Source organism: Ambystoma mexicanum, chromosome 3q (genome assembly GCF_040938575.1).
Source record: "Ambystoma mexicanum isolate Mex_15411 chromosome 3q, UKY_AmexF1_1, whole genome shotgun sequence".
NCBI classification, from domain to species: Eukaryota; Metazoa; Chordata; class Amphibia; order Caudata; family Ambystomatidae; genus Ambystoma; species Ambystoma mexicanum.
In genome coordinates, this window is record NC_090926.1 from 715,303,630 (window position 1) to 715,324,440 (window position 20,811).

Below are 20,811 nucleotides of genomic sequence, written 5' to 3' on the forward strand. Positions count from 1 at the left end.
TTGTCTTTCTTTGTAAATATTCATTATTCTGTAGTACAATTTCAAATACGTTTGACTGATTTTGTATCAACTTTAATGGTGTGCAGGGGACGGGAGTGTCTTTAGAATTAGACACTTTTTTCGTTTCATGTTTTTCACAAGCCCCGTGTCATGGCCTGTATTCCTCCCCAGCACCCGGAATCCTCTAAAGTTCCAATTAATCAATAAATACAGGCTCTTTAATTTGGAGTGCGCCTATTGAATTCTACTTTGTTACTGGCATGGTGCACACAGGAATGTGTGGGGGATGCAGTGTGGGGGAATCCTTGTGGTGCAGATATGGAGTGTGCAGTGTCTGTTGGCTGGTGTACTGGTGTCTGGTGGGTTGGGTGTTGTGGCCATGTCACAGGGGCTGTGTGCCATGTGGGGTTTAATTGTCAATGTGATGTGTTCCCATTGTGTGTGTTGATGCATTGATGTAGGCTCTGCGGGTATGGACATGCTGCGTGTGTCAGGTGTGCAACTGGTGCGGGTGATGTTTGCATCTTGGCATGAGGTGGCTTTGGCTATGTGGTGGCACGGTTGTGATGGCAGCAGTTGGACGGTGATGTGTGCCTGTAGGCATGCAGATGGTACTTGTCTCAGCAATACAGGGGACATGTGGGGGGTGTCAGTGGGGTTTGTTGCCTGTCTTCCTGGGAGGTACATACTTGTGTGCAATGAGGCTGTTGGTGGGTGGCAAGTCAGCAGGGATCTGGTTCCACTGACTTGTCATTTGGACTTCACCATTGACATTGGGGAAACAATGTGTGTGATGTGACTTTGGGATTTAAGTTACGGGCGCTCACTTGCATCATCGGTTGACACTGCTCCCGTTCCCGCATTTCCTACTCCCTCGATGCTCTCCATGTTGAGTACGGTGCTGCAGGTCTCCTCCCATGGCTGAAGTTTTATGGGGATGACGCACCACCTCCTGGGTCCAGCCCCTGTCTGCGCTCTGTGGTGAGTAGGTTATGGACCCGGAGACGTAAGTCATCCCACATCTTACCACAGTTTCTGACGGTCCAGGGTGTTGTCCCCACTGTGGACACTTTGGTGGCCACCTCCTCCCATATTGCCTTTTTCCTTAATTGTGCTGGGCGACGCAGATCAGCTCCAAACACCATATCGGCATGCTCCACTAGTGTGTCAGCCAGGATATTGAGCTCCTGCTCACTGAAGCAGGGTTTGCAGCTCCGAATGGTGCCTCGTGTAGATGTCATTCTTCTTAGTGTGCAGTTGGTTTAGCAGTTGCACTCCTGTAGAATGAGGATTGCAATGGATTGTGATTTTAAAGATGGCCGCCGGTGCATTTCCCATTCCAGGTCCACTCTGGAATGGGAAATCCCAGATATACAACTAGTATATCTGGGGGCCTCTCACTGCTAGAATTCGTGTTCAGAAGCTGAAGTCCACTTCGATGAGTAACTGGAGTAAACCTGAAGCTTAACCTTGAAGCCCTGCTGGACGAGAATTTTGCTGTTGCTCTCCTTCACAATCTGAAAGCTCCTGTGTCTCCAAAGACTGACCCAGAGAGCACCTGGTAAGGCACCCTCTTCCCGAGCTATGAGGCACCATCGTGCCCCAGCTGATCTTTGCCAAAGCTCCCTTGTAGACAGACCTTCGACAGGCTGCCGACCCGAGACGGGGACTGCCGCCCCGAGACGGGGACTGCCGCGGACTCCCAAGGAGAAGCGCCCAGACTGTGTTCCACCACTGTCGACGACCGCCATTGCCGACCGGATCTGCTGTGCTCCCGTTGTCTAAGAACTCATTTGATCCAAGGACGCTCTCTTCTGCATCGTCGCTCGTCTTATCCTGCTGGAGAAGGCCTGACCATCGACGCTCCTAGGAGCATCCACCAGTGGGTTTCCCGCCACCCGAAGACCACAGAGACGCCGACGACTCGACGCCCTTGCTGGGCCACAGTTCTTCTAACTCTTTGCGGTCCAGAACTATCGACATCGAGGTGCCCGGCACGCCTCTTCCTTGCAGAATGTTTACGCTTCCCCGCCAACGAGCACCGCTAAGGACGAGGCTGCCACTTCACCATCGTAGCTCACCCTGTTCTCCATCGGATGTTCGACGACCCGTGACTCCTGCCTTAAAGGGAGGGCACTCAAGAATGGCCACTGATTCCCCGACGAGGAACGCAACAACACCAGGTACTTTGGGGTTGCAGAACTATTTGGGAAGTCTCTTGTGAACAATATATGGACTCGGCTTGTATCTTTATTCTACAGGTTGCCCAGGTGGGGGGATATCCACACAGAACTGTGTTTAATGGTAGTGACCAGTATTCTGCCAATTGTTCCAACCAACCGCTTTTCTCTTACCCCTACTGTTGGTTTCCTTTTCAAACTGATTTGTGTGCCATTTAACCCTACCATTGATGCATTTTAAAGAGATCTAATAGTAATTGTGGATCCACTTTAGAACTGTATATATTTGCCATTATAGATTTTCTGAGCACAAAGTGAGTTATTTTGATAGTGTACATAACCTTGAATATGAATTATATAAAGACTGTGTTTTAACTAATACAGTGTGTGGATATTCCTTTGTGGGGGCTTGGGGACTACACTGTACTTAAGAACCAGCCTGCATCACCTCCTGAGAAGCTAGGCCTTGATTGCTTGACCACGTACCAATAATAGAGAATCTTGGCTGGGGTCCTCTGTGCCTCTCCTCTACCATATAGAGAGAAGAAGTACAGACACCCCCCTCCAGTCCTTTACACTGGTGGCAGCGGTGGGATGCTTATGGTTTTGAGAATCAGTGTATAACCGTGCCACTTACAAGGATATCTGCACTTTGTTAAATTGAGGTTTAGTTGTGAACAAGATAACTGCATTACAAGCAATGGAATCTATTGCGAATGGTAAATTGACTCGGATGAGCTTAGAGGCTCTCCAGAGTGCTTGTGAAGCCAGGGAGTTAGACTTTTTGGATAAGTCTCGGGCTGAGCTGATAGCTGCCCTGGTGGACTACCAGATTGATTGTGAAACTCTTGAAGGGGGGGATGCAACCAATGAGGACTCTACCCCGAGGGTTGTCGCTGAATCTGATTCTGGGAATGCCACCATTCCTGCTGCCTCTGTTCCAAAACCCAGCACTTCCTTGGAGCTTGAGTTATTAAGGATGAAAATGGCCTTTGAATATCGCAAGTTGGAAATAGATGCTGAGCTTAAGAAAGAGGAGCTGGCACAGCAAGTGGAGCTCAAGAATCGGGATCTTAAGCTCAGGGATAGAGATCTTGAACCCAAACTTCCTCCCCGTCAGCCACGAACAGCAGCAGGACGGCTGCAGGTCCGTCGAGTTCCTGCTTTAACAGGTCCTTAGTGGACCTATCTCACCCCAGCCCTGCATGCCCCAACTAAGCAGGCTGGCGAAAAGGACTGCTGTCAGAAGATTCCTTCCCATCCAGAACAGACCTCTGCAGGCGCACAGAGCAGTGATCATGCAGCACTGTCAGCGGGGCCAAAGAAGAAATTTGACCGCAGCACAAGGATCGGCGAGAAGTGAATTCCACCGGCCCCTCCAGCCTCCACAACGATAGCTACCACAGGCGAAATAAAGCGAAAGAGAATCGCATTCCCAGCTGGTTGTCTTCGGTGGGAAGCCAGCAGTTTCGCTCCAGTGAAAGGTGCCAGGGAGAGGATGGACGGAGCTACGCACAACACCCCTGTGCCCTGTCACCCGCCCGCTCCACAGGCACATCGACAGTTCGGCAGGACCACCCCTCACCCCTTTTGAAATATCAATGGAATCAGTGACGGGGGGGCTGCCGGACAAACCGGACAGACTGACAGGCCCTCAGCCCCTCCGGCTCATCTGCATAAGACGAGGCGTATTCAAGCATAGGAAGAGCGGGCGACGTGAACAGTGGGCAGGAGGAAGAATCAAGAATGAATTGCCAGGCAGGGTAGGACTTGACTTCTCCCAGCCCCTCCAGCCACCATAAGCACATCCACTGCGGCAAAGAAAAAGGAGCCGGAGAAGCATAGCAGCACGATACCGCTGTGCCCAGGCTGATACTTTTGCCAGATCTAAGATTGACAGGGTTGTCAGGACCTACGGAACCTTCAGGACAGCCCAAACCAGGGGTGCAACAGTTCCAGATCTAAGATTGGAGCAGGGACTACAGCCCACAGCATATGAGGTCGCGGTCTTCCCGCTAGCCGCATTCTCAAAGATCAAAGGTCGAACTCTGTGTACATCCCGAGTGTGGCCACCGCTCAGGCCAGGGCGGAAAAAAGCAAAAGTTTGGAATATGTGTCACGCTCCTTGCCATTCTTTTACAGGCAGGGAAAAACAAGAACCGCACTTAAAGGCACACCAACACCAAGGCTTCTATCCTCCCTGTCCTAAGCCTGTCATGAGCTCTTGGAGCCAGGGGCCACAGACGCTTCCCCAGGATCCAGATACCCTCACAGTATGCATCTGGGTGAGTGTTTGCTAAGTGCCCTGTAGGCACTGCACTTACCTGTTACATGTACACCCCTACGTCGGACCGCCCTGAACATTTGACTTTCACTTGACTTGCACCGTTGTGCCTCTGTGCCCAGTATTGCTGCTTTACATTTTCTATGTTCACTGTTACCGTTGGCTGCCCACTAATTGTATGCACAATAACTACCTTCCGTAAACCAATTGCATAGCCTCTCAGCTCTGTATGCTCTGCATGTTATAACGTCCTAGAAAAATGTCTTTGCACTACTGGCTAAATGGACCTCCAATTCACTGATTGCCTATGACTTTGATTCGTGCCTCGTGTAGACTGGCCTGCAATTTTTACCAGGGCCCATCCTCTGTACACTTCCAGTGCACATCTGAGTGCTAACCCCTAGTACTGCTAATCACTGTACCCCCAGTCATTAAGCACTTGTTACTCTGTACCTATACAACGTACATATACTCATTGCATCCCCTGCTCACCTGTCTAACTACACTCAGTCATTGGTAGCTATATGCACCCATTGTGTCTGCTCTGTAATTCTATGTCTAACAACGTTGAGTCTCTGCTTAGCATTTACACTTAGGATGCTGCTTAGGCCTTTTTATGTGTGACCACATTTGGTCTTTGCTAAACATCTGTACTCACTGTGCCGGCCTAGGCTATTACATGTTGAATGTAACAGCTAATCAATATTAGACATTGACAGACTCATCTTGCCGCATTAGGTTGCTAGTATTATCTGCTGTACTTTTTCCCGGTTTGCCCAGCGTAACTACTAGTTGACTCCCTAGTCTAAAATGTATTGTGCCCTTAGACCTCACCTGCATTTCCTAGCCTCACACGCCTGGGTCTTAAAGTCTACACCTCGGCCTAACCTTCAACTCGCCTCCTACGCACTGCTCACCATCCTTGCCCTATTTGGCCCACAGCTTTACCACACTACTGCCTGACATCACACACCATCTTCAACCACAATGCACAAAACCATGCTGCCCACATCGGTTGCTAAACTACCGGGTGCACCGCCGTCATGCGACACAACTCTGGCTAACCCTTACCTAAATGCACCTGCCCTTTGGCTACAACACTTCACCACAAAACCTACCCCTAACCAACCATGCCCCACTAGCACCAGGAATGCCAGGCTTTGCTCTCGCCTCTACAATAGTAACGCATCAAGTGCTACGCATAAACATATACCGTCTCTTCAGACTACATTAACTTTACCCAACCTCCCGAAGCAACCTTGTGACACTTCTGTTAGAAACCAAAGACTAGCTTCCAGATGCCATCACTGGTCCTATCATATGAGCGTGCCCAATATGGAAAAAACCCAAAACACCACTTCTCCTCTAGCACCAACAACTGTCGTAACCCCCACTGATAACTATCCCAACATCGTGACCAAACTCAAAGGTGCACTTATTAACGCACGTTCTGTCTCTGCCCACGCCTTAGACATCGCTGATTTCATCATGACAGAAAACCTAGACTTCCTAGCTATCACGGAAACCTGGCTGCACGCGGCCTCAGGGCCTGCCCTGACCTTAGCCAACACTGACAATTACTCCCTTATTAGATGTGATAGGGACACTAACCAAACTAAAGGGGGTGGATTAGCATTTATTTTCAAGAGTTTGCTCAATCTTAGAGTGGCCAACACACTGCAACTGCCATCTGCTGAACTACTCTCTATTAAACTACCGATTTCTCCCAATCACACAGCCTCAGCGCTTCTCATATACAGGCCACCCGGCCCCACTTCCACATTTGCTGAGGACATCTCATCCATCTTAGCCTCCAGCATTAAGCCAAAATCGCAAATCATCATACTTGGCGACTTCAATCTGGGATACAAGGACACAGATGCCTCCAAAGCCAATGACATAGCCACTGTCCTGTCTGACTTTGGTCTCACCCAACATGTGAACAAACCCACTCATATCAAGGGACGTACCCTCAATTGGGTCTCAGACATGAATTGTGCACTAAAGGTAACCTCTGTGACACCTTGTGCTTGGTCGGATCACTACAAAATAATATTCTCCATTAACTCCAGGCCACCCATTGACAATCCTAACATTGCACCACCTACCTTTACTCAAAACAAGAAGGATATCACGGTTGAGAAACTACTCCCCCTTATCCTCCCGTTACTGAACCTGACCTCTTCCACTTGCTCAGACCCTACTGCCCTCGTTGACACCTACAACCGTGCCATGCTAAAAGCCCTTGACACTATTGCCCCTCTCAAACTACGCAAACAAAAACCTTGCAAACATCTTAATTCATGGTTCACCTCTCACCTATGTGAACTACGCAAAGCAAAAAGAAAAGCTGAGTCACATTGGAAAAGCTCACCTACTCTTGCCAATAGAAATAACCTTACAGCCGCCTCCATCACCTACAAAGAAGCTATCCTAACAGCCAAAAAAGAAGTGTACAACATCAGGATCACACAAGCTCAATCCAACACCAAGGAACTCTTCAAGATAGTTAAGGAACTAGAGTCCCCAGTAGCTCCTTTGGAGACATGCACCCCGGACTCCGATTGGTGTTCCAATATACAAAAAGCACTACTAAACAAAATTGCCTTGCTCCAAGCTAAAATCAATAGCAAAAAAAGCCTCCTCTCGGATTCAGTGGGTAAGCCCCAGTTCTACCATACCCCCGCTAGAAAGCATTCATTCAAACCCTTCTCCTTCTCACCCCTTTCCATCAAGGAAGTTGAAAACATCATTATGAAACTTAAGCCTTCCAAATGCCCAGGAGACGCCTGCCCCGCGCCGGTCGTAAAGGAAGCAGCTCATGACCTCGCACCTTTCATTAACGCCTTTATCAATTCTTCATTCAAATCGGGCACAGTACCCGACAACCTTAAGGATGCATGGGTTATCCCCTTAATCAAAAAACCCAACCTTGACCCCAGCAATCCTACCAACTATAGGCCGATCACTACGGTGCCTTACCTACTTAAAATTCTGTATCGTGCAGCCTATCTCCAAATCCAGGATTACCTGGAGACCAACAACTTATTAGGGCTTAGACAATCCGGCTTCCGTCGAAGACATGGTACAGAGACAGCCCTGATCGACTTAAAAACCCAAATCGAGGACTTGAAAGACAAGGGCAAAATAGCTCTCTTGCTCATTCTTGACCTCTCTGCTGCATTTGATTTGGTCGATCACCAAATCCTCTGCCATCACCTCAAGATAGCCGCCCACTTCTCCGACGCAGCTACTTCTTGAATCAGCTCCTTTTTGGCAAATAGATCTATGAGGGTCTTTTCCGCCTCTGCTGCAGCCGATCCAGCACATGTCCCCTGCCGAGTCCCGCAAGGCTCCTGCGTATCGCCCACGTTGTACAACGTGTTTACTAAACCGATCTTTGATATTCTTGACTATCTGGGTGTCTCTTACACGAATTATGCTGACAACACCCAGATACTCATCTCTATCACTGGCGACTATGTAACCGATGTCAACACACTCAACTCAGTCTATTCAGTCATCCAGGCCTGGATGGCACACCACAGGCCCTGCCTTAACGATGAAAAAACTGAGTTACTCATCCTAGGCTCTCAGCCAAAACTCACTAAACTTGACCCTAAATATAACACCTTCATTATTGATGGAAATGTCATTAAAGTCACCAACGTCACGAAAACACTTGGAATCTACCTAGACTCCACGCTCTCTCTCAACAAGACAAACCAATTCAGTAGCCTCCGCCTCATCATACATATGTAAACTCATCACAGCTTGTCGCCCCTTCCTCACTACTGACAATTGCCTGATACTAGCCAGAACCCTCATCATGTCTAAAATTGACTATTGTAACGCCCTCTATTTAGGGACTAGTTAAAGAAACCTTGACAAACTTCAGGTCACCCAAAACAATACCATTAGGGCTGCCCTCAATGTCCCTAGGCGCTCACACATTTCTTCCACTAGGCGCAACCTACCCTGGCTACCCATTACACGCCGTATTTCACTCAAAACACTTGTTCTAACACACAAGGCACAAAACAATGCTGCACCTGTTTACTTGTCCTTGTGCTTTACACAACATACAGCATCTAGACCACTGAGATCAGCACAGGTGCACACATTAACCATCCCTAGCTTCAAGCTTCAGACAGCTAGGGGTTCGAGTTTCCCAGTCCTGGCTGCTAAGTTGTGAAATGCCCTTCCCAATGATCTCAGGAATGTACCAGCCACCCAATCCTTCAAAAACAGAACTAAACGTTGGCTTCATGAACAAGATGCACTGACCTCCGCCTTGTAATTCTCACAGCGGTCACCTGCAATCATGCCTCCCACTGTACATGCTGTATATTTGACCTCTCTGCCAGTCCATGCAAGATCTATGATCTCTGTTACTATTCTTGCTGTAAGTCTTGTATATATAATGTAATGTAATATTTTTACCTATCTTTGTAACACTCTTCTGTAACCACCTTTCTAAACATGCGCCCTGATGCCCTCGGGCAGGTTGCGCAATACAAATAAACAAATACAAATACAAAGGCCCTCATTACAACACCGGTGCTAAACCATGGCGCTATTAGCACCATGGTTGGTGCCGGTGTTGTAATGGGTCCGCCATGGTTCAATGGGGAATTACCACCCCATTCCAAGGTTGGTGGGGCGGTAATTCCCCATTGAACCATGGCCCTTCCCCATTCCCATTTTTGCCCCATAGGGCTCTATGGGAATGTGGAAGGCGCTAAGTACGGTACCGCAAATTGCGGTACCATACTTAGCACCAAGGTCCCTTTGCGGGTCCCTACTTTAATGGCTGGTGTAGACTAGCCGTTAAGGTCGGGTCCCGCAAAGGGACCTCGTAGTAAGGCGCTAAGTGTTTAACGGTGCCGCAGCCTTTTACAGCGCCGTTAAACACTTAGCACCAGGGTCGTAATGAGGCCCAACGATAGGGATCTTGAACTCAAAGATAAGGATCTTGAACTCAAGAACCGGGACACTGAATGTCAGAGAATCCAGCTAGAGAAAGCTCAAGTGGAGACCTCAGCTAAACCAGTTGAGCGTGTCAGGTCCCCAGAAACAAGTTTATGAAAGATTTGGTTGGTGTGTTTGTGGAGGGTTCTGATATCCTCCAATGGATTGAAGCATTTGGGATGGCTTGTGCAATTCATGATGTTGATAAGAGAGATTGGGCTAAGTGTATTGTTAACCAGAGTGCCTCAGACTGAATATGACTGTATTCTGAAACTGAGTGTGGAAGAAAGGGGTCAGTATGGGTGCATGAAGTCTGCTTTAATTGCCAAGTTTGGCAAGACACCTACCCAGTACCTTAACAGGTTCAGGGATTTTAAGAAATGAGACAATGTGTCTTGGATTGACTGGGTGAGTGTTGCACACATGAACATGATGGGGTGGATTGATGGTTACAAAGTGAAAACGTTTGTTGAATTGTCCCACCTTTTGTTTTTTGTGCATTTTTCGGAAGCCTGTTCACCAGAGCTGCATCAGTATGTTGCTGACCAGAACATTTTGGACCCCTTAAAGCTGGCTAGGTTGGCTGACAAGTGGGTCTCCCACCGGGTGTCCCCTAAGGACTCCAGTGGGAAGGACAAGGACAAAGAAAAGGGGACCTCTCAGAAAGCTAAGGAGTCCCAGAAGCAATCACAGTCGGGTAAACCAAAACCTTCCTCTCCTAAGACCCAAAAACCTGATGGGGATAAGTCTGTTGTGGGTGGGAGTAAGAGTAGTGGTACGCCTGCTGCAAAGCAGGGTCCCAGTGGTTCCAGTACCGTACCCTGCATTCCCGGCACCTGTTGGGATTGTGGGGCTCTGGATCACCGAAGGGGTGACCCCAAGTGTAAGGGTAAGGCACTTGGAGTCCAGGCTGTCATCCTGACCTACCCCTACTCTGTACCTGAGGTGGAGGCCACTGTCCTCCCCTCCTCTACTGGGATCACCTTCGGTGCTCCCTTAGAGATTTCCTTAGTGTCCCTTGGGGCCTGGGGCCAGTACGCAGAAGTACTGGCGACTATCCCACAGGACACTCGTAGGTCCTCTTGAATGGCCAGCCTTCTACTGATTTGAGAGACACTCGGGCAAGCATGACAGTGGTGGACAGGACCCTGCTCAAGCCAGAGGACTATGTAGGTGCTCCTCTGAGAACCACCAGGTTAGCTGGTGGGCCTCCCAAATTATTGCCTGTAGCCTTAGTCAACATTACGATTGGAGATAAGACAGGGAAGCTTCCGGTCCTGGTTCAGGACAACGTGCCTGCGAACATTTTGTTAGGAAACAATTTGGTCGAGTTGGGGATGATCACGGATGGTCTACCCATGGCTGCTGTGGTGCTCACCGGATCGCAGGTCATACAGGGTCCGGCTGCGAGCCCGGTACCCTCGCCTACGGGGAAACCCAAGGCACGAAGGAAACGGAAGAGTAAGAAGGCCACCTCTGTGGAGGGAGCCCTTGCTCTTCCTGCTGTTCTGACAGCACCCATTGGGATCCAGGCTCCGGACGGTCTGGGTCCAGTGGTGAACCCGGTCTCAACTCCTGTGGGAGAAGAGCCAGAAGACTTTCCTGTGGGAGAGGTACTCAACCCGGAGGACCACCCCGACCTTCAATGCTTGTTAGCTGAAGGGGGACCCTCCCAGGCGGACTTATGTAAGGGACAGAGAGAGTGCCACTCTCTCGAGGGCCTGAGGAAGCAGGACCTGTCCCAGGCACAAGGAGAAGTGCATAGGACATTCCGGATTTATTGGGAGGGTGAGCTCCTTGTTAGTGAGCCCACTAAGCCTGAACCTGGTGCCCTCAAGAGGTTGGTTGGTACCCCAGGTTTACAGACCCTTCCTGCTGCAGTTGGCGCATGAGGTGCCCTTAGCTGGTCATCTTGGTACCAAGAAGACTAAGCAGAGGCTCTCTGTCCATTTCTACTGGCCTCGGATGGGAGTGGAAGTGGAGTCCCACTGATGGACCTGCCCAACTTGTCAGTTGTCTGGCAAAACTGGAGGCAGTGTCATTGCTCCACTGCAGCCATTGCCAGTGGTTGGCAAACCGTTTGAGAGGGTGGGTATCGACATTGTCGGTCCCTTTGACCCTCCCACTTCAGGTGGACATCGGTTCATCCTGGTCTTCGTCGATCATGCTACCAGGTACCCTGAGGCTATACCACTTTGGACTATTACTGCCAAGGTGGTTCCCAGGGCCCTCATGGGCATTTTCAACCGTGTTGGATTCCCTAATGAGGTTGTCTCTGACAGAGGATCCAACTTCATGCCGAGTTACATGAAAACCATGTGGAAAGAGTGCGGTGTAACCTACAAGTTCTCCATCTCTTACCACCCCCAGACCAATGGTCTGGTTGAGAGATTTATTAAAACTCTCAAGGGCATGCTAGGCGCTTTGGAAGAGCCTGTTAGGAGGAAATGGGATCTCCTCCTGCCATGCCTGCTGTTTGCTTACAGAGAGGTACCTCAAGAGGGTGTTGGTTTCAGCCCCTTTGAGTTACTCTTTGGACATCCCGCGAGGGGGCCCCTTGCCTTGATTAGAGAAGGTTTTGAGGCCACCCCTCCAGGTCCTGCCAAGCAAGTGGTGGACTATGTGTTAAGCTTCAGACGGAGGATGACACAGATGATGGGTCAGGCGACAGCAAATCTCAAGGCCAGCCAGGGACTGAATAAGTACTGGCATGACCTTAAAGCCTCGCAAGTGGATTGGACTCGGGGACAGGAAATCCTTGTGATGGAGCCTACCAAGCCTCAAGCTTTGGCAGACAAGTGGGCTGGACCCTTCAGGATTATCTCCAAGATGGGGGAAGTCAATTATCTGGTTGACATGGGAGTCCCTGGGGTAGCCCCTCAGGAATTCCATGTTAACAGGCTCAAGCCTTTCCACAGGCGAGCAGAAGTCTCATGTCTCTTGCTAGCTTCAGAGCAAGACGAGGATGGGAGTGAGCCCCTTCCTGATTTTCTGCATAGCAACCCTCAGGATGGCTCAGTGGAGGGAGTACATCTCTCTGCCGATCTGACGACAGAGCAGCAGAAGGCCTGCAGGACTTTGCTCCTGCAGTATGCCTCCCTGTTTTCACTGACGCCAGGCCTTACACCGTGGTGTAGGCATGAGATTGACACTGGTGACAGTGTGCCTGTCAAAAGCAGGAGCTACCGTATGTCAGATACAGTTAAGAACCACATCCAGGCTGAGGTCACCAAGACGTTGGATCTGGGTGTTATTGAATCCTCAACCAGTCCCTGGTCCAGTCCCATGATCCTTGTCCCCAAGGCAAGAAATTCCCAGGCAGGTACCAAGGATTTGAGGTTATGTGTGGACTACTGAGGAGTCAATGCGGTCACCAAAACGGACGCGCAACCATTGCCCCGGGCTGATGAGCTTGTGGACACCATAGGTGCTGCCAAATTTGTGAGAACCTTTGACCTTACCTCAGGCTATTGGCAAATAGCTCTGACGGACCATGCCAAGAAAAAGACAGCGTTCTCAACACCTGAGGGACTCTACCAGTTTAGGGTCATGCCTTTTGGGTTGAAGAATGCCCCTACCACCTTCCAGAGATTGGTCATTCATGCACTCAGTGGGCTGGAAGCCTTTTGTGTGGCTTACTTAGACGACATTGCCGTCTACAGTTCCAACTGGGAAAAGCATTTGACACATCTGAGTAAGGTGTTGCAGTACCATGAGGTAGGAGGGGGTCAAATCCAACCTTTCCCCCAGTAAAGTACAGGATGTAAAGGACTGGGAGACTCCCACTACTCAAACCCAGGTGAGAGCCTTTTTGGGTCTCACTGGGTATTATCGCAATTTCATGGCAGACTATAGAACAATAGCTGCACCCCTGACAGCTCTGACTTCACTCAAACAGTCTAGGAAGGTTAATTGGACTGACAACTGTCAGAGGACCTTTGATGGCTTGAAAGAAAGTCTGTGTAGGGCACCGGTGTTGTGTGCGCCTGATTACAGCAAGCCCTTTATCGTTCAAACTGATGCCTGCGACACCGGAATTGGAGCTGTCTTGTCCCAGGTATATGACAAAGGGAGGGAACATCCGATCATATTCATCATTAGACAACTCAAGGGTAGAGAACTTAGGTGGGCTACTGTTGAAAAGGAATGTTTCAGTATAGTTTGGAGCCTTAGGCATTTTAGGCCCTACCTTACGGGGTCTACCTTCAAGATCCAAACAGATCATAAGCCCCTGAAGTGGCTTATGCAGATGAAGGGTGAGATCCCATTAGCCTGCAAGGGCTAGACTTCACCATAGAGCATAGACCAGGGAAGAGTCACGATAATGCAGATGGCCTTTCCAGAAGGAATGTTGACCGTCTGGTTGAGGGTGTCTATCTTGTGAGAGATTAGGCACCCTAACCTCAATCTGGGGGGGCGACTGTGATGCTGGAAATGCATCGAAGGGACAGGACCTCCATGTCCTTCTCCTTTACTGCCTTTTATCGTGTGTTCTGACATGTTTTCCGCGAAGGAGTGCATGTGGGACTCCTGGCGGTGCAGCTCTCTCCTTTGGTTTTGGTGAACAGACCCATGGGATACCCTTACGGCACCCATGGGTGGGGGTACAACCCTGTACCCCTAGTGTATGTTTTTGAGTACCTGTGTGTGGCCGGGGATGGGGACTGCCGCGGACTCCCAAGGAGAAGCACCCGGACTGTTGTCCACCACGGTCGACGACCGGAGCCGCCGTGCTCCCGTTGCCTAAGATCTTCATTTGATCCAAGGATGCTCTCATCTGCATTGTCGCCTGTCTTATCCTGCTGGAGAAGGCCTGACCATCGACGCTCCTAGGAGCATCCACCAGTGGGTTTCCCGCCACCCGAAGACCACAGAGACGCCGACGACTCGACGCCCTTGCTGGGCCACAGTTCTTCTAACTCTTTGCGGTCCAGAACTATCGACATCGAGGTGCCCCGCACGCCTCTTCCTTGCAGGACGTTTACGCTTCCCTGCCAACGAGCCCCGCTAGGAACGAGGCTGTCACTTCACCGTCATAGCTTACCCTGTTCTCCATCGGAATTTTTCGCCAACCCGTGACTCCTGCCTAAAAGGGAGGGCACTCAAGAAGGGCTGTCGATTCCCCGACGAGGAACTCTACAACGCCAGGTACTTTGGGGTTGCAGAACTATTGGGAAGTCTCTTGTGAACAATATATGGACTGGGCTTGTATCTTTATTCTACAGGTTGCCCAGGTGGGGGGGATCTTCACACAGAACTGTGTTTAACGGTAGTGACCGTATTCTGCCAATTGTTCCAACCAACCGCTTTCCTCTTACCCCTACTGATGGTTTCCTTTACAAACTGATTTGTGTGCCATTTAACCGTACCGTTGATGCACTTTACAGAGATCTAATAGTAATTGTGGTACCACTTTAGAACTGTATATATTTGCCATTATAGATTTTCTGAGCACAAAGTGAGTTATTGTGATAGTGTACATAACCTTGAATATTAATTATATAAAGACTGTGTTTTAACTGATACAGTGTGTGGACATTCCTTTGTGGGGGCTTGAGGACTACACTGTACTTAAGAACCAGCCTGCATCACCTCCTGAGAAGCTAGGCCTTGATTGCTCGACCACGTACCAATAATATAGAATCTTGGCTGGGGTCCTCTGTGCCTCTCCTCTACCATATAGAGAGCTGAAATTCAGACATCCCCCTCCAGTCCTTTACAGTGTGCACTTGTGCTCCTGATGCATGCATTACTATGCTATGTTCCGTCACCCATCATGGCCCTGTGGCTAGACTCACCCAGCAGACAGGTTGCCCTTGCTGTTGGTCCCCCCAATTCATTCTCCTTATGGCCCACCCAGCAGACTGGATGCCTATGCTGTTGGTCCCCCTCCTATTAATTCCCCTCATGGCTCACCCAGCAGACAGGTTGCCTATGCTGTTGGTCCCCCACCTCCATTTCAACCCCTCGTATCCCTGTGGTTGAACTCACCCAACAGCCATGTACGATGTCCAGCATGTCGTGCCATGTAGCGGGGCAGTGTGGAGTTGCGGAGCACCATGGGGTCATATGTGGAGCCTGGGAATCTTGCACAGCAATTTGTGATTATTTTGCGTGCATCACACACCATCTGGACATTTAGGGAATAGTACAGCTTCCTGTTGCGGTACACTACCTCCACAGCATGCCGGGCAGCCAGCTCCACATGTGTGCAGTTGAGCGCATCTATCACATTTGGCATGCCTGCAAGTGCATGGAATCTGATTTTGGTAGCATTCCCCTCCTCCGCAGTCCGTGGTAGGCTGATGTGGTCGCGTACGTGGACAGGAGTGCTGCTAGCACCTGAGTGAGCACACAGGAAAAACAGGGTTGGTAGATACCATGCAGCCGCCCCACTGTGTGCTACACTACCTTCAGCGGGGGGAGGTGGCTGTCCGGATGTTGATTAGGATCACCAGGTCATCATGTTTGAGGTCCACTATTGTGGTGATGGTGTCCCTGTCCAGCTGGTACAGGGTGTGGATCTGAGCAGGGGTTGGATTAAATGGGCTGGGCCTTAGGTGAGGGATTGGTGGCTGCCTGCGGGGTACAACTACCAGCACAATGGGTTTCTGATGGCCCATTCTTGCCCTCCTTCTCCTCCTGCACCTCCGCTGCATACTCTGGCTCACTGCCTCCTCATGGAGTAGCTGCGCACGCATGTCCTCCAGCTCCACTACTGCTAGTGCTAACGGTAGCATTGTGGATTTGGGAGGGCTGTGGTGTGTGGGAGTACTCCTTTTGTGCTGTGCCAGGCTCCATTGCCTCCACCTGTGCTGATTGTGAGCACCTGTGGCAAGTTTATACAAACATGATTCATATTAACAGTTGTTTCACGATGTCAGTGTTTACAGCATCATTTTATCCCTTATTACTGGCATGTCAGTGCCGGTATTTGCATATCCGTGCACCTCTTAATGTGGACTTGATTTCGGCATGGCGGTGTCACTGGCACGGCTGCCGTGTGTCAACGGTGATACCGGCAACGGGGTGGCCAGCCATGGCGGGTTCTCTGCCCTTGGCACCGGAATCACGGTTCCGGTCTGGTAAAGGATGCCGGTACGGTAATATCGCCATCAATTTTACCGGACCGGCAACCTTGTAATGAGGCCCGTTGTGTAAATAATAAACACACGGGGAAACCTTATATCAAACACAGATGAAGGTTGAAGGTTAATGCAAATTGAAGGTTCAAGATCCTCTTGGGGAAGAATTTGTAATGATCTTTTTGTGAATTTGGAAGAGCGTTTTGTTGCATCAAGTCTCCCCCTGCCCGGAGGTGCAGGAATCCTTATAGTGCAGGCCTGGTATCTCCGGGGAGGAGGCACGCACCTCCCTTTGTGCACCCAGGGAGAAAAGCGATTCCCATGTTAGTATCGCAGCTGTGTATTCCATGAGCAGATTACCCTCTGTAATTGTGTAATACGCCAGCTATTCAGTCATGAAGCCAAACAGCACATTTGCTCAAATGAGGGATTTAAACATAGCAACGTGGCATATCATTATTCCTCGTGTAAAGCAGCATCTTATCTTTCAAAAGACGTCATGTGTAAATATGTGCTGTGCTGACACATATCAGAAATTCCGTATTGGCGCAACACGCATTAGGCGAGAGGGCCTCGCAGACAATGTACGAGTGCACAGAGGGAAGGCTTATTTTCTGCAGACAGGAAAGAGTTGCATTGATTAGAACACAGGAAGGCTCCCCTCTGTCGACAATCAGTGGAACGAATGCTGATTACAAAGGGAGGGGCAGAACCTTAAGACCGTTAACAAAAGAAATGTATGTATCATAAACCCCCGTGACATACAGGAGTTTGACCTAAGGTCTGACTAAGAACTGATGGGCCTCATTACGAGTGGAGGGAGTTTTATCCCCACGTTTAATTACCACTACCAAGGGTGGTGTTTCTGAAAGTCTGCTGAGTTCAGAGTTTACCACCGCTCTTCCATCAAGGCCAAATGATGCTTTGTTTCTTCATGTTCCTCCTCCTATGGAGGGTGGAACTGGGCAATGTAGCATAGCAGCTCACTCACTGCTGTATATTTGCTGTGATGCTCCAAAGGCTACATTCGGACCCTTTTTTATGAATTACATGGGAACAGTCACCCCACTGCTTCCTGTCAAATCTGATTTCTTATCTATTGTCTGTTTCGTTGTGATCAACTGGGTCATTGTGCCTTAGTTTAGTTTAGTTTATTTGCATATATAGCGTGCTGGACCCAAAGGTAACTAGGCGCTTGGCATATTGAAGGCATGTTGACGACATAGTATACAAATACAGAATGCAGAATATGTACAAATGATATGAGAAAGAGGAGGCATAAATTAACATTACAGGGTTTACATAGAAGTATAATATATACAGGGCCTCATTACGACTCAGGCGGTAAGGGTTTTACGGCGGCGTAAACAGCGCCGACCCTTACCGCCTGAGTACGAGGTCCCTTAGCGCCATGGAGGTTTTAACACCTGCTTCTAGCAGGTGTTAAAATCCATGGCGCTAAGGGACCATGGAGTTAATTACGCCACCGTAATTTACGGTGGCGTAATTAACGCCTTCCCCACTCCCATTATGCCCTATGGGGCAAAATGGGAATGGGGAAGGGTAAATGGGAAAATGGGGATTTACCGCCCCGCCAAGGTTGGAATGGGGCGGTAAATCCGCCAACCACCATGGCCTAAACGTAGTTTACGCCATGGTGGTAAAGTCACGGCCCAGGCGGTAACTTACCGCCTGGGTCGTAATGAGGCCCACAGTGTGTACAGATGTCGAAGCAATCATTTACAGATGTGCTAAACATAAACAAGCAGAGTGGAGACACAAGTAATGCAAGGGAGATCAGGATGGGATGAGAGAGAATAGCCAGGATTCGACTTTGAAGCGGAATGCCGGAAAGGATGGTTCGTCCCTAAGCGTAGGGGGTAGTGTATTCCAGGTTTTAGCAGCCATGACAGGGAAGCTTGAGCCACCTGAATTTTGCAACCTGAACTTGGGAATGCTGATGCAGTGAGAATAGTTGGATCTAGTATGTCTCATGGAGGTTTTTCTGGAGAATTCATCAGCAAGGTATTTGGGAGCTGTGTTATTGAGACATTTATGAGTGATCATAAGTGTTCTGAAAGTGATTCTGTCTTGTATGGGGAGCCATTTAACATTTCGTCTGGCACGAGAGATATGATGAGATCGAGGAATGTTTAGGGCTGCACGGAGGGCATTGTTTTGCAGAACATGAAGTTTGTGAAGGTTTTGCTTACTTGTGCCCAGGTAAAGGGTATTACAGTAATCCAGCTTGGAGAGTATTGGGGCTCTGGCTAGAGTGATACAGCTCCGTGTGGATAAGAATGGTCTGCAAGCATTTATTAGTTAGGCTGCGGAAGAGGCTGGGGCATTAACTTGTCTCGATAGTGAGAGGGTTGAGTCGAGGTAGACTCCTAGCGTTTTGGAATCTTTGGACACCGTGATGACATTTCCATCTATGTTGAAGGATCTGTATAACGGGTTAAGTTTGTTGAGGCGTTGCTTGGATCCGATGAGTAGAAGCTCAGTTTTGTCATCATTTAGATAAAGACCGTGCTTTGCCAAGTCACAGATGGTTGCTGAAGCAGCTGGTGGGGGCTCCTGCCCTCCTAGGCTGACGCTGGCAAGTGGGCACAGACAGGCTATGCCCTTAGTAGTGGCCCTTGGTGGGTTGGCCTTCCTCGATATGAATAAATAAATAAAGATGGAGAGAAGGTGGGCATCAGGGGTAGGCCCTTTTCAACTCTTTATAATGCCTCCTTTAATAAAAAGGAATCCTGTACTGAAGGGAATCGCTTATACTTCTTTTCTCTATAGGAAACAAAATTCAAAATATTTATAGGGCCTGTTACAATGTTTGCCCACCTCCTGGTTGTAGATAAACGTTGGCAGATTTTCATTTGGAAAAGCCATCTTAGAATTAGGTGTTATTTTCAGCAGTTGGTATGCACTTGGAATACTGCCAGAGGTAATACTAACTGCCTTGGAATTTGGAAGGTGACTAAAAACAGAGGTATTTGGCAAATACTGTTGGTCTTTCTTTTACCTCCTAACACACAGCGAGACCCTAAACGTGTTCACGTTCTGGGGATATGATCTGCGTTGCGGCCTCCTGTCGATTAATGTTGTCTCGGACTGGTGTCTCTTTGAGGCTTTTATTGGGTTTTGGCAAACGTGAGTGATGGTTACCATCCTGGGGGAATGTGCATGGAATGTTAATGGAGTCTGCCTTTTCTGCATTGGGGTATGGCCACGGTGCAGATGATATGTACACAGAGGAGAGAATCATTTGTGGGTACTTTATTTATTTATTTTTACATTTATAAAGCGCGCTAAGCCCGGGTACATCAACGCACTGTTATGTTACAAGTTACATGCATGAAATCTCAAGATGGCAGGGTAATGGGAAGGGCACCCAGGTCAGATCTTACGCGAAGAGCCAGGTTTGTAGGCAACTGTTGTTTTTTTTTTGTTGGAGGCTGTAGCCCCCTTCTATGACATCATTGCAAAGGCTTATGCAATTCATAACCCACTACTATGACATCACTGTAAAGACCCGGAGGGGGGTGTATGTACTTCCACTCTCTATATGGTAGAGGAGAAGCACAGAGGACCCCCAGCCAAGATTCTCTATTATTGGTACATAGTCGAGCAATCAAGGCCTTGCTTCTCAGGAGGTGATGCAGGCTGGTTCTTAAGTACAGTGTAGTCCAAGCACCCACAAAGGAATGTCCGCACACTGTATCGGTTAAAACACAGTTTTTATATAATTAATATTCAAAGTTATGTACAATATCACGATAACTCACTTTGTACTTGGTTATCTGTAATGGCAAATATACAGTTCTACGTGGTACCACAATTACTCTTAGATCTCTTTAAAGTGCATGAACTAAATGGTTAAATGGCACACAAATCAGTTTGTAAAGGAAACCAAGCACAGTTCTGTGTGGAGATCCCCCACCTGTGCAACCTGTAGAATAAAGATACAAGCCCAGTCCATATATTGTTCACAAGAGACTTTCCAATAGTTCTGCAACCCCAAATTACCTGGCGTTGTAGCGTTCCTCGTCAGGGAATCGACAGCCCTTCTTGAGTGCCCTCCCTTTAAGGCAGGAGTCACGGGTCGTCGAACGTCTGACGGAGAACAGGGTAAGCTGCAACGGTGAAGTGGCAGCTTTGTTCCTAGTGGTGCTCGTTGATGGGGTAGCGTAAATGTCCTGCCAGGAAGAGGCGTGCGGGGCACCTCGGGGGTGTCGGTGTCAATAGTTCTGGATCGCAAAGAGTTTGAAGTACTGTGGCCTAGCAAGGGTGT